This window comes from Dendrobates tinctorius, unplaced genomic scaffold, assembly GCF_039654945.1.
Source record: "Dendrobates tinctorius isolate UK_male_01 unplaced genomic scaffold, ASM3965494v1 ptg000015l, whole genome shotgun sequence".
In the NCBI taxonomy this organism is placed as follows: domain Eukaryota; kingdom Metazoa; phylum Chordata; class Amphibia; order Anura; family Dendrobatidae; genus Dendrobates; species Dendrobates tinctorius.
In genome coordinates, this window is record NW_027361683.1 from 57,436,889 (window position 1) to 57,452,016 (window position 15,128).

Consider the following 15,128-nt stretch of genomic DNA (forward strand, 5'->3'; position numbering starts at 1 on the left):
TGCACTGGGCACCTGAGACTCGGCAGTTGGTGATAATATCAGCCAGAGAAGATACATCAAACCGAGTAGCTGTCCTGAAAGAAATGCATCTGCAATGTCTTCATGCTAAACAGTTGGTTAGGCGGAGTAATATTAAAGGATGCTCGACGCCTAGAGTTAGCAAGGGAGGCTATGGATCGACTGGGTTTGCGGAAAGATGTGATTCCGGTACCCAAAGGTCTGATTGGGAGAATGATTGGAAGACTCGGGAAGGTAATGCAAGTCCTTGTGAATATTTCCGGTGTGGTGAAGGTGAGGAGGATCCCTCCTGATGATGAAGACCAGGTATCCAGTGGAGAGGGTAGGATTCCCATCATGGTGGTTGGCTCCATGGAAAGCCTGAGAGACTTTCAGATGCTCTTGGAGTATCGAGTGGGGTACCTGCAAGAGATTGAGCAATCGAGGCTGGACTGTCGGCGAATCAATAAAGAGGTACGGAACACCAGGTGGTGGCCGCCTTCGACCCAAGATGTAAGGACCCGAAGGGTTCCTCGAAGATGTGACATGGCAAATGGCCGAAGAATGTCAGCAAGTGGTAGTTCGACTGGCAGGACGAAGCTGAGAGATCGTAGTTCCTGTGAGATGCTGAATGAGTCAGACTCAGGCCAGACAGTAGGCTTAACTAAGACTTATGACCATACCAAGCGGGGGAGCTGGTCGGGGAACGGAACAGACAAGGAATGTGATGAATAAACAGTGTCTGATGATGCAGACAGACTGTGACTGGAGGGCCAAAGATCAGGACCGATATTCTGACCGCTGGGGGCGGGGGAGGCCTAACGTAGAGATGAGGCCGTATGACGGACGGAGACGGTTCTCTCGACCTGTGGGGCAAGGTGTAATGAGTGCCCGGTCTCGAGATCCTGGTGTAATGTTGTGTGTTCAACCCCACAAGTTTGAACAGAGGGGGGAGGTATGTTGTTTAGTGACCACTGTGTCCACTAGGGGGTGCTGTATGGAGGTCCTAGGAGAGAGGATGAATGGCAGAATCCTGAATGACCGTTATGTATCTCAAGGTGGGTGGCCTTGAGATGGAGACTTATGTGTGTGTTGATCAGCAGTGATACTGCTGAGGTGCTGTTTCAATGTGTCAGGGAGAAGTCTCCAGGTAACTGGGGAGACGGGCAGTCAAAGTTACCTACAAACCCACCCAGGGGGTGTGTTTAAGAACGTTATTGTAAAGTGTGTATGAGTGGTTGAAGGACCTGTGATGAGGTCATAGCCATGTGACCCGGTGGGCGTGGCTACCAACCATATAAGGTGGCCAGGGTAGGTCACATGGAGTGAATGCTGGGACCTGGTTGGTCCATTGTGGAAGGTCCCATCTGAGAGAGATGGGACTGTCTTCCTGACAGCAAGTGAATGCTGTGTTAATGGCTGCACGTGCCTGATAGTTCCCCGGGAGGGAAAGGACGTCTGCAGTGAGCTGATGCAGCTATGAGGGAACCCTGACAGGTGAGATAACTGTGAGGTTGAAGAGCCTGCGTATGGAACATTGCATAACCTGTATTTATACAGGCTGGACAGAGTAAAGCTCTGTCATGGACGCTAAGCTGTTTATATGAACTTTATTTTGCTGCTGTGGTTTATGATGCCTGAATAAACCGCATGGACTGTTTTGGTTTTATGGAAAACCTGGGCTGGATGTGATTTATTGGCTGCCAAGCGAGTGTCCCCAAACTTGAATGACAGCGCTACCTTACAATATATATACACATACATATACACACACATATGTACACACATATATACATATACAAACATATACATACAGCATATACACACATACATATATACACACACACATGTATATACCCACATACATGTATATACCCACATACATACATATATATATATACTAGCTGAAGAGCCCGGCGCTGCCCGGGCATAGTATCTAGCTGTGGTTAGTTATAGCAAATTATAATTATCCTCCATCCCATAGTCCCGTGCCCATATACCCATCATACATATCCACGATCCCATAGGCCCGTGCCCATATACCCATCATACATATCCTCCATCCCATAGTCCCATGCCCATATACCCATCATACATATTCTCCATCCCATAGTCCCATGCCCATATACCCATCATACATATTCTCCATCCCATAGTCCCATGCCATATACCCATCATACATATTCGCCATCCCATAGTCGAGAGCCCATATACCCATCACACATCCTTCATCTCATAGTCCCATGCCCATATACCCATCATACATATCCTCCATCCCATAGTCCCGTGCCCATATACCCATCATACATATCCTCCATCCCATAGTCCAGTGCCCATATACCCATCACACATCCTCCATCCCATAGTTCCGTGCCCATATACATATCCGCCATCCCATAGTCCCGTGCCCATATACCCATCACACATCCTCCATCCCATAGGCCCGTGCCCATATACCCATCATACATATTCTCCATCCCATAGTCCCATGCCCATATACCCATCATACATATCCTCCATCCTATAGTCCCGTGCCCATATACCCATCGTACATATCCGCCATCCCATAGTCGAGTGCCCATATACCCATCACACGTCCTTCATCTCATAGTCCCATGCCCATATACCCATCATACATATCCTCCATCCCATAGTCCTGTGCCCATATACCCATCATACATATCCACCATCCCATAGTTCCGTGCCCATATACCCATCATACATATCCTCCATCCCATAGTCCAGTGCCCATATACCCATCACACATCCTCCATCCCATAGTCCCGTGCCCATATACATATCTGCCATCCCATAGTCCCGTGCCCATATACCCATCACACATCCTCCATCCCATAGGCCCGTGCACCCATCATACATATCCTCCATCCCATAGTCCCATGCCCATATACCCATCATACATATCCTCCATCCCATAGTCCCATGGCCATATACCCATCACATATTCGCCATCCCATAGTCGAGTGCCCATATACCCATCACACATCCTTCATCTCATAGTCCCATGCCCATATACCCATCATACATATCCTCCATCCCATACTCCTGTACCCATATACCCATCATACATATCCGCCATCCCATAGTCCCGTGCCCATATACCCATCATACATATCCTCCATCCCATAGTCCAGTGCCCATATACCCATCACACATCCTGATCCCATAGTCCCGTGCCCATATACATATCCGCCATCCCATAGTCCCGTGCCCGTATACCCATCACACATCCTCCATCCCATAGGCCCGTGCCCATATACCCATCATACATATCCACCATCCCATAGGCCCGTGCCCATATACCCGTCATACATATCCTCCCATCCCATAGTCCAATGCCCATATACCCATCACACATCCTCCATTCCATAGTCAACCATTATGACATCATAATGAGCGGCGGGGCTTGCAACCTATGATGACATCAGCGTCGCAATGGCAACCATTGTGACATCATAATGAGGGGTGGGGCTTGATACACACACACTGCTTCCCTATTATGCAGATAGGGGCAAAATTGTTTGGTGAACTGGAACGCGCGGGGTTAAAATTTCACCTCACAACACAGCTTAGGACGCTCTCGGGGTCCAGACGTGCGACTGTGCCAAATTTTGTGGCTGTAGCTGCGACGGTGCGGATGCCTATCCCGGACATACACACATACATACATACATACACACTTTGAGCTTTATATATTAGAGATATATATATACACACACACACACACACATATATATATATATACACACATACAAATATATATACAGTATATTGTGGTGCAGTGACCGCTGTGACAGCTAGGGGGCGCTGTATGGGTCGTGCACTCAGGCATATCCATTATAGTAATGGAGAAAGGATGGTAAATAACCGTTATGTATCACAAAGTGGGTGGCCTTGTGATGGAAGCTGGAACCGCTATTAATCAGCAGATATTCTGCTGAAGGTTTGTTACTCTTTATTAGGGAGAGCTTCCAGGTGACTGGTGAGATGGGTGGGACCAGTCACCTACAAACCAACCCAGAGGCGTGTGTCAGTAGTAAAGCCTATGTGTGGTTAGGAAGGACCTGCAATGACGTCATAGCCATGTGATGCTGTGGGCGTGGCTACAGACCATATAAGGTGACCAGGGTAGGTCACATGAGTGAATGCCTGGATCTGATTCGTCCGTGTGGAAGGTCCCGGAAGGCCGACGTGCTAGAAGGTGTGCTACCTTCCTGATGCGTATGTGGACGCCGCTGACCGTGTTGTTGTGAGTTCATTTTCCCCTTCACTACTGAGGCCCGATGAACTCCCTCTTCTGGTAAGGAAAGGTAGTGAGCCTGATTATCAGTCACCTGAGACTAATGATGATGACTGGCTGAGTGGAGTTACGGACTGGATATAAGGCTGCCGACGCCCTTCTGCCCTGCAGGTGATTTCTCTGTGGGATCCTTGGAGACCAGTCTGAATTCCTCCTCTTCTAAAGCTAAGTTTTTCTGCTCAAGCTTTTTGCATTTGTGTTTTGACTTTGTTTGCTTTGTTTTTCTGGATTTCTGCCATTCCTTGCTGGAATGAGCTGAATTCCTTTAGCTCTGTCTTCTGAAGATACCGGAGTGCTGATTTAGTTTTGAAGCCTAGCTGCTTCAGGGTATTTTTTCATATCAGCTGTTGGCTTATGTCTTTTATAGGGTTTTGGCAGATTGCAGACAGCAACCGCCCTTTCCTGTCCTGTTTAGTTTAGCTTTGGCCCCATCATTTGCTCAAGCCTATCTTTCTATCTGTGTGAGTGTTTTTTCATCTTGCTTCACCGTCATTATATGTTGGGGGCTGCCTTTTACTTTGGGGTCTGCTCTGGGGCAGTTTAGATTTCCTTTTCTGTCTTTAGGCTATGCAGTTCTCCGGCTGTGATCGAGGGGTCTAGGGCACCGTAGGAACCCCCCACGGCTACTGCTAGTTGTGTTGATAGGTTCAGGGGTCTGTAATCTGATAGTTGCCAACTTCTCTGGTTTTCTGGACGTAGCTTCTATTTTTGTGTCTGCCTCCTACGGTGACTCATTCATAACAGAATCACCCGCCATACCGCAGATCCTAGGGTACTCAATAGCAGGAAAGAATTGCAAAAAAAAAAAAAAAGGTGTGTATATTTTTTCCTCTATATCTCTGAGGCCGTAGGGGGAATTTTTTTTCTCTCTCAATGGAGATAAAGCAATTGTCTGATCGTGTGGAGCAGCTCGCTGCGGAAGTGCGGGGAATTTCCGCTTACCTTGCTCATTTCACATGCTGCTGAACCAAAGATTCCTGCACCTGATGTATTTTTTGGGGATCGGTCTAAATTTTTGAATTTCAAAAATAATTGTAAATTATTTTTTGCCTTGAAGCCTAACTCGTCGGGGAGCTCCGCGCAGCAGGTTAAAATTGTCATCTCTTTGCTGCGTGGCGATCCCCAGGATTGGGCGTTTTCTTTGAAACCAGATGATCCTATTCTGACTAATGTGAGCACGTTTTTTCAAGCCTTGGGGTTGTTGTATGACGAACCTAATGCCATTGATCAGGCTGAAAAGACCCTGCTGGCATTGAACCAGGGTCGAGATTCTGCAGAATTGTACTGTCAAAAATTCCGAAAGTGGGCGGTACTTACTACCTGGAATGATAATGCCTTGGCTGCTCTCTTTCGGAAGGGTTTGTCAGAAGCCGTAAAAGATACTATGGTGGGATTTCCTGCTCCCTCTGGTCTTGACGATTCTATGTCATTAGCCATTCAGGTTGATCGGCGTTTACGCGAACGCAAAACTGCACGAGAGGTGTTGCCACCTGTTGAACAAATGTCTGAACCTATGCAATGTGATAGAGTTTTGTCCAGAGAGCAGCGTCAGGAGTTCAGAAGGCATAATAAGTTGTGTTTTTTCTGTGGAGATGCCTCGCATATTATTTCTGTCTGTCCTAAACGAGAGAAACGCTTTGCACACACATTTTCTGTTGGTGGTGTTCAACCTAAGTTTCTTTTGGCTATTACTCTGATCTGCTCCCTGTCCACATTTTCCGCCAAGGCTTTTGTGGATTCGGGAGCAGCCCTAAACCTAATGGACTTGGATTTTGCTAAACGTTGTGGATTTCCGATGACACCTCTGCAGACGCCTATCCCTTTGAGGGGGATTGATGCTACTCCTTTGGCTAAAAATAAACCTCAGTTTTGGACCCAGGTGGTAATGCGGGTCGCCCCAGACCATCAAGAAAATTGCAGATTTTTGGTGTTGCATAATCTGCATGATACCATTGTTCTGGGGTTTCCCTGGTTACAAATTCATAATCCAGTTTTGGATTGGAAATCTGTGTCTGTGGTGAGTTGGGGTTGTCGGTGTGCCTTTAGTGAGGCTCCGGTGTTTTCCACCTCTCCTCAGTCGCATGATGTTCCTGATTATTTGGCGGACTTTTATGATGTATTTAGTGAGAATGAGTCTGCGTCTCTGCCTCCTCATAGGAGTTATGACTGTGCAATTGAACTGAGCCCGGGGTGTAAATTTCCCAAGGGTCGGCTCTTCAATCTATCTGTACCCGAGCACGAGGCTATGCGATCCTATATTAAGGAGGCGTTGAAGAAGGGTCATATTAGACCATCCTCGTCACCCTTAGGTGCCGGTTTTTTTTTGTAGCCAAAAAGGATGGATCATTAAGACCTTGTATTGATTATCGTGCCCTCAACAAAATTACTGTTAAATATCAGTATCCGTTACCCCTGATTTCGGATCTATTCTCTAGAGTTAAAGGTGCTTGCTGGTTTACCAAGCTTGACCTCAGAGGGGCGTATAATCTTATTCGCATTAAGCAGGGGGATGAATGGAAGACGGCGTTTAATACTCCGGAGGGACATTTTGAGTACTGGGTGATGCCTTTTGGGCTCACTAATGCCCCTTCTGTCTTCCAGTGCTTCATGAACGATATTTTCTGAGATTTTGTCGATAAATTTTTGATTATCTATCTGGATGATATTTTGATCTTCTCCAAGGATTGGGATTCTCATGTGGAACATATACGGACTGTGTTCCGGATCTTGAGGGAGAAATCCCTGTATGTCAAAGGATCTAAATGCCTTTTTGGAGTACAGAGGATTTCTTTTTTGGGATTTATTTTGTCTCCGTCAACTATTGAAATGGACCCGGCCAAGGTACAGGCCATTTACGATTGGGTTCAGCCCACTTCTTTGAAGGCCCTCCAGAAGTTTTTGGGTTTTGCTAATTTTTATCGGAAATTTATAGCAAAATTTTCTAGTATTGCCAAGCCATTGACTGATCTGACTAAGAAGGGTGCTGATGTGTTAAATTGGTCTCCGGAGGCTGTTTCTTCCTTTCAGGAGCTGAAGCGAAGATTCACCTCCGCCCCGGTTTTGCGGCAACCTGATGTCTCACTTCCGTTCCAGGTAGAGGTGGATGCTTCTGAGATTGGTGCAGGAGCTGTTTTGTCCCAAAAGGATCCTGTAACATCTAAAATGAATCCCTGTGCTTTCTTTTCCCGAAAGTTCTCTCCATCTGAACGTAACTATGATGTGGGGAATTGGGAACTGTTGGCCATGAAATGGGCATTTGAGGAGTGGAGACATTGGTTGGAGGGAGCTAAGCATCAAGTCGTGGTCCTCACTGACCACAAGAATTTGATTTACCTAGAGTCGGCTAAGCGCTTGAACCCTAGACAGGCTAGGTGGGCCTTGTTTTTTACACGTTTTGATTTTGTGGTTTCTTTTCTTCCTGGAACTAAGAATGTCAAGGCTGACGCCCTCTCTAGTAGCTTCTTTGCTGATTCTCCTGTGGTGACCAAGCCTGCTACCATCTTAGGCGAAGGGGTAGTTCTTTCTGCCATCTCGCCCGATTTGAGACGTGCTCTGGAAGAGTTCCAGGAGGACAAACCTGAGCGTTGTCCCAGCGGAAAGTTGTATGTTCCTGACCAGTGGAAGAAGAGAGTGATGTCTGAAGTTCATTGCTCTGCTTTGGCTGGTCATCCAGGTAGTTTTGGTACTAGAGATCTGGTGAGTCGGTCCTTTTGGTGGCCCTCCTTGTCTCGTGATGTCAGGAATTTTGTGCAGTCCTGTGGGACGTGCTCCCGGTCTAAATCGTGTTCTCGCTCTAGTGGGTTGTTGATGCCTTTGCCTGTCCCCAAGAGGCCATGGACCCATATTTCAATGGATTTCATCTCTGATATGCCTGTCTCTCAAAGGATGACTGTTATTTGGGTGATTTGTGATAGGTTCTCTAAGATGGTTCATCTTGTACCACTCCCTAAGTTGCCATCTTCCTCTGAGTTGGTGCCCTTGTTTTTTCAACAGGTGGTTCGCTTGCACGGGATTCCTGAGAACATTGTATCTGACAGAGGAGTTCAATTTGTGTCTAGATTTTGGAGAATTTCTGTTCCAAGCTGGGAATTCAGTTGTCCTTCTCCTCTGCTTTTCACCCTCAGACCAATGGGCAGACAGAGAGAACAAACCAGACCTTGGAGTCATATTTGAGATGTTTTATTTCCGCTGATCAGGATGATTGGGTTTCATTTTTGCCCTTGGCCGAATTTGCTTTAAATAATAGAGCTAGTTCTGCCACTTTGATGTCACCTTTTTTTGTAACTTTTGGTTTCATCCTCGATTCTCTTCAGGGCAGGTGGAGGCCTCTGCCTGCCCAGGTGTTGATACTGTGGTGGAGAGAATGCACCAGATCTGGGACCAAGTGGTAGATAAGTTATCTCTCTCCCAGGAAAAGGCCCAGCGGTTTTCCAACCGACATAGGACCATTGGTCCCCAGTTTAAAGTTGGTGATATGGTGTGGTTATCATCAAGAAATATTGCTATGAAGGTGGCTTCTCCTAAGTTTAAGCCTAGATTTATTGGACCTTACAAGATTTTGGAGATTATTAATCCTATCTCTTTTCGTTTGGCTCTTCCTGTCACATTTAAAATCCATAATGTGTTTCATAAGTCCTTGCTGAAGAGGTTTGTTGAACCTGTTGTTCCGGGGGTGCCACCTCCAGACCCTGTATTGGTTGAAGGTAACATGGAATATGAGGTAGAGAAAGTACTGGATTCTCGTCTGGCGAGACGGAGACTCCAGTATTTGGTTAAGTGGAAGGGTTATGGTCAGGAGGATAATTTCTGGGTCTCTGCCTCTGATATTCATGCCAAAAGATTGGTGCGTGCCTTTCATCGGGCTCACCCTGATCGCCCTGGTGGTGTGGTTGAGGGTTCGGTGACCCCTCCTCAAGGGGGAGGTACTGTTATGAGTTCATTTTCCCCTTCACTACTGAGGCCCGATGAACTCCCTCTTCTGGTAAGGAAAGGTAGTGAGCCTGATTATCAGTCACCTGAGCCTAATGATGATGACTGGCTGAGTTGGGTTACGGACTGGATATAAGGCTGCCGACGCCCTTCTGCCCTGCGGGTGATTTCTCTGTGGGATCCTTGGAGACCAGTGTGAATTCCTGCTCTTCTAAAGCTAAGTTTTTCTGCTCAAGCTTTTTGCATTTGTGTTTTGACTTTGTTTGCTTTGTTTTTCTGGATTTCTGCCATTCCTTGTTGGAGTGAGCTGAATTCCTTTAGCTCTGTCTTCTGAAGATACCGGAGTGCTGATTTAGTTTTGAAGCCTAGCTGCTTCAGGGTATTTTTTCATATCAGCTGTTGGCTTATGTCTTTTATAGGGTTTTGGCAGATTGCAGACAGCAACCGTCCTTTCCTGTCCTGTTTAGTTTAGCTTTGGCCCCATCATTTGCTCAAGCCTATCTTTCTATCTGTGTGAGTGTTTTTTCATCTTGCTTCACCGTCATTATATGGTGGGGGCTGCCTTTTACTTTGGGGTCTGCTCTGGGGCAGTTTAGATTTCCTTTTCTGTCTTTAGGCTATGTAGTTCTCCGGCTGTGATCGAGGGGTCTAGGGCACCGTAGGAACCCCCCACGGCTACTGCTAGTTGTGTTGATAGGTTCAGGGGTCTGCAATCTGATAGTTGCCAACTTCTCTAGTTTTCTGGACGTAGCTTCTATTTTTGTGTCTGCCTCCTATGGTGACTCATTCATAACACCGTGTGTAGCCTGTGTGTAATAACCTGTGAGTGCTGGCCAGTCCCCTGGAGGAAAGGGACGTCAGGACTGAGAAGCAGCTAAGAGGTAACCCCAGACAGAGGGGAATTATCTGAGAGACTGTAGAGCCTGTTTGCTGGATAAAGCACAACCTGTGTGAACACAGGGCTAAGGGAGCGGAGCTCCACTATGACCATTCGTTTTTGTTTGCTGTAAGACTATTATCATTTTCCTCATGCTGCTATGGTTTATGCTGTACAATAAACCGTATAGACTATGTTATATCAAAAAGCCTGTGCCAGACCTGGTGTATCTGCAGCCAAGTGAGTGTTCCCCAATACCCTCAGTGAGCGCTACCTTACAATATATACACATACATAAAAATACACACATATATGCACACATACATATACACACACATACATACATACATGCACACACACGTTATATATATATATATATACATATATGTACACACACACACACATTGAACTAAATGAGAAACTAGATCTGAGCTGAAAAAGTAAATTAATGTGTATGCAAAATGTAAATGTATATAAACACATGACCTTTACAGAGAAAACCAAAAACAATTATCCTAAACTAGAAAAGTAAAAAATAAATTGCAAAAATTGCATTAAGGTAGTAATAATAATAAGGCTATTAAGTAAACTTAATTTTGATCAAAAGAATAAAGAATGTACACGTCATCCCGCCACGTCAAGGCAACCCTTGTGGGACATTACTAACTCTTGTATTTAAAACATTTCCACTTGTCAAGTGACATGTGAACAAGGATCGAGGGACTGAACCACCAGTAATAGCATAGGCCAGACAGGATGGATTTTCCAACTCAGAATCAGGGCGGTCACACCCTTATATGCACAGAATACACATTGAGGGTATGTGCACACGCTGCGGATTCTGCTGCGGATCCGCAGCGGATTTGGCCCTGCGGGTCCGCAGCAGATTCTGCTGCGTTGTACAGTACCTTTATTTCCTATGGGAATAAAAAAACAGTGCACATGCTGTGGATTTTTCCGCGCGGATTTGCTGCGGCTTACAACCCGCAGCATGTCAATTCTTTGTGCAGTTTCCGCTGCGGTTTCACACCTTATCATTATGAGGTGTGAAACCGCAGAGCAAAGCCGCAGGGCAAAACCGCAGGCTAATCCGCAGATATCCTGCGGATTTACCTGCGGATTTTTCAACAAAATCCGCACAACCTAAAAACTACGTGGGCACATAGCCTGAACTAAATGAGAAACTAATGTACAGTGGGGCAAAAAAGTATTTAGTCAGTCAGCAATAGTGCAAGTTCCACCACTTAAAAAGATGAGAGGCGTCTGTAATTTACATCATAGGTAGACCTCAACTATGGGAGACAAACTGAGAAAAAAAAATCCAGAAAATCACATTGTCTGTTTTTTTTCCTTTTATTTGCATATTATGGTGGAAAATAAGTATTTGGTCAGAAACAAAATTTCATCTCAATACTTTGTGATATATCCTTTGTTGGCAATGACAGAGGTCAAACGTTTTCTGTAAGTCTTCACAAGGTTGTCACACACTGTTGTTGGTATGTTGGCCCATTCCTCCATGCAGATCTCCTCTAGAGCAGTGATGTTTTTGGCTTTTCGCTTGGCAACACGGACTTTCAACTCCCTCCAAAGGTTTTCTATAGGGTTGAGATCTGGAGACTGGCTAGGCCACTCCAGGACCTTGAAATGCTTCTTACGAAGCCACTCCTTCGTTGCCCTGGCGGTGTGCTTTGGATCATTGTCATGTTGAAAGACCCAGCCACGTTTCATCATCAATGCCCTTGCTGATGGAAGGAGGTTTGCACTCAAAATCTCACGATACATGGCCCCATTCATTCTTTCATGTACCCGGATCAGTCGTCCTGGCCCCTTTGCAGAGAAACAGCCCCAAAGCATGATGTTTCCACCACCATGCTTTACAGTAGGTATGGTGTTTGATGGATGCAACTCAGTATTCTTTTTCCTCCAAACACGACAAGTTGTGTTTCTACCAAACAGTTCCAGTTTGGTTTCATCAGACCATAGGACATTCTCCCAAAACTCCTCTGGATCATCCAAATGCTCTCTAGCAAACTTCAGACGGGCCCGGACATGTACAGGCTTAAGCAGTGGGACTCGTCTGGCACTGCAGGATCTGAGTCCATGGTGGCGTAGTGTGTTACTTATGGTAGGCCTTGTTACATTGGTCCCAGCACTCTGCAGTTCATTCACTAGGTCCCCCCGCGTGGTTCTGGGATTTTTGCTCACCGTTCTTGTGATCATTCTGACCCCATGGGGTGGGATTTTGCGTGGAGCACCAGATCGAGGGAGATTATCAGTGGTCTTGTATGTCTTCCATTTTCTAATTATTGCTCCCACAGTTGATTTCTTCACTCCAAGCTGGTTGGCTATTGCAGATTCAGTCTTCCCAGCCTGGTGCAGGGCTACAATTTTGTTTCTGGTGTCCTTTGACAGCTCTTTGGTCTTCACCATAGTGGAGTTTGGAGTCAGACTGTTTGAGGGTGTGCACAGGTGTCTTTTTATACTGATAACAAGTTTAAACAGGTGCCATTACTACAGGTAATGAGTGGAGGAAAGAGGAGACTCTTAAAGAAGTTACAGGTCTGTGAGAGCCAGAAATCTTGATTGCTTGTTTCTGACCAAATACTTATTTTCCACCATAATATGCAAATAAAAGGAAAAAAAAACAGACAATGTGATTTTCTGGATTTTTTTTTCTCAGTTTGTCTCCCATAGTTGAGGTTTACCTATGATGTAAATTACAGACGCCTCTCATCTTTTTAAGTGGTGGAACTTGCACTATTGCTGACTGACTAAATACTTTTTTGCCCCACTGTAGATCTGAGCTGAAAAAGTAAATTAATGTGTATGCAAAATGTAAATGCATATAAACACATGACCTTTACACAGAGAAAACCAAAAACAAAAAAAAATATCCTAAAATAAAAAAGTAAAAAATAAATTGCAAAAACTGCATGAAGGTAGTAATAATAATAAGGGTATTTAGTAACCATAATTTTGATCAAAAGAATGTACAATACATATATACACACACACACATATATACACTGCTCAAAAAAATAAAGGGAACACTGAGATACCACATCGTAGATATTACTGAATGAAATATCGCAGCTGCAAATCTTTATTCATTACATAGTGGCATGCATTTAGAACAAGAAAACATAAAAATGATCAATGTAAATCAAAATTAATACCCCATGGAGGTCTGGATTTGGATGGATACTCAAAATCAAAGTGTAAAATCAAATTGCAGGCTCATCCAACTTCAGTGGAAATGCCTCAAAACAAGGAAATGATGCTCAGTAGTGTGTGGCCTCCACATGCCTGTTTGACCACCCTACGACACCTGGGCATGCTCCTGATGAGTCGGCGGATGTTATCATGAGGGATTTCCTCCCAGACCTGGACTAAAGCATCCGCCGACTCCTGGACAGTCTGTGGCGCAACGTGACGCTGGTGGATGGAGCGAGACATGATGTTCCAGATGTTTAATCGGATTCAGGTCTGGGGAACGGGCAGGCCAATCCATAGCTTCAATGCCTTCATCTTGCAGGAACAGCTGACACACACCAGCCGCATGAGGTCTGGCATTGTCCACGCTCTCCACGGCAACTCCAGACTGTCACGTCTGTCACATGTGCTCAGTGTGAACCTCCTTTCATCTGTGAAGAGCACAGAGCGCCAGTGGCGAATTTGCCAATCCTGGTGTTCTATGTCAAATGCCAAGCATCCTGCAGGATGTTGGGCTGTGAACACAACCCCCATCTGTGGAAATCGGGCACTCAGACCATCCTCATGGAGTCGATTTCTAACTGTGCAGACACATGCACATTTGTGGCCTGCTGGAGGTCATTTTGCAGGGCTCTGGCAGTGCTCCTCCTGTTCCTCCTTGCATAAAGGCTGAGATAGCGGTCCTGCTGCTGGATTGTTGCCCTCCTACAGCCCCTCCACGTCTCCTGGTGTACTGGCCTGTCTCCTGGTAGCACCTCCAGCCTCTGGACACTATGCTGAAAGACATAGCAAACCTTCTTGCCACTGCTCGCATTGATGTGCCATCCTGGATGAGCTGCACTACCTGAGCCACTTGTGTGGGTTGTAGAGTCCATCTCATGCTACCACGAGTGTGAAAGCACAACCTACATTCAAAAGTGACCAAAACATCAGCACGAAAGTGTCATGATCCCAGTGCAGGTTTTTGAGCTGCACGTCAGGGGTTAATGTCTGGAGCTCAGTGCAGGGTTTGACCTGCACACCTGGGGTTAATGATTGTGGCCTCTCTTTGGTTCTGGGAGAGCTTCTTAAACCCCTGGGAAGCTCCAATCCCTGTCATACTTTTGCCTTTGGCAGAGTGTGGTGACCTCTGTGTGCCTGTGCCTGTTCGTTGTTATAGCTTGTTTATATGGTTCTGACCCGGTTCTGTTGCCCGTTGAGTTTGCCTGTTGATTCTGTACTGCGCTACCCTCTCTGTGTATGACTCATTGCCTGAGATCTGACTACTCTCTGCTCGCCCCTCTTGTACCTTGCAGCTATCTCTGTGTATGACTCATTGGCTACGTCCTGACTATCCTCCCTGTCTAGCCCTTGGTAACTTTGTCCCGCAGTTACCCTACTAGTTCTCTTGCAGCTCCTAGCTCTCTGGTGTTTAGGCCACGCCCCCAGCAGTCACGTGCTTCAGGTCCTGCTGTTCTGAAGAACGCACCTACTTGGCTGCTGCCCGCTCCACAGGTATCTTTGAGCACAGTTCGCTTTACTCAGGACACGCGCACTGGCTCAGTGAGTAAGTTCAGTGCGGTGTTCCTGACAGAAAGCATTGGTAGTGAGATGTGGTCTGTGGTTCCCACCTGCAGAACCACTCCTTTATTGAGGGTGTCTTGATAATCGCCAATAATTTCCATCTGTTGTCTATTCCATTTGCACAACAGCATGAGAAATTGATTGTCAATCAGTTTTGCTTCCTAAGGGTATGTGCACACACTGCAGATTCACCTGCGGGTTTTTTCCCGCGGAACCACAGGTAAAACCGCA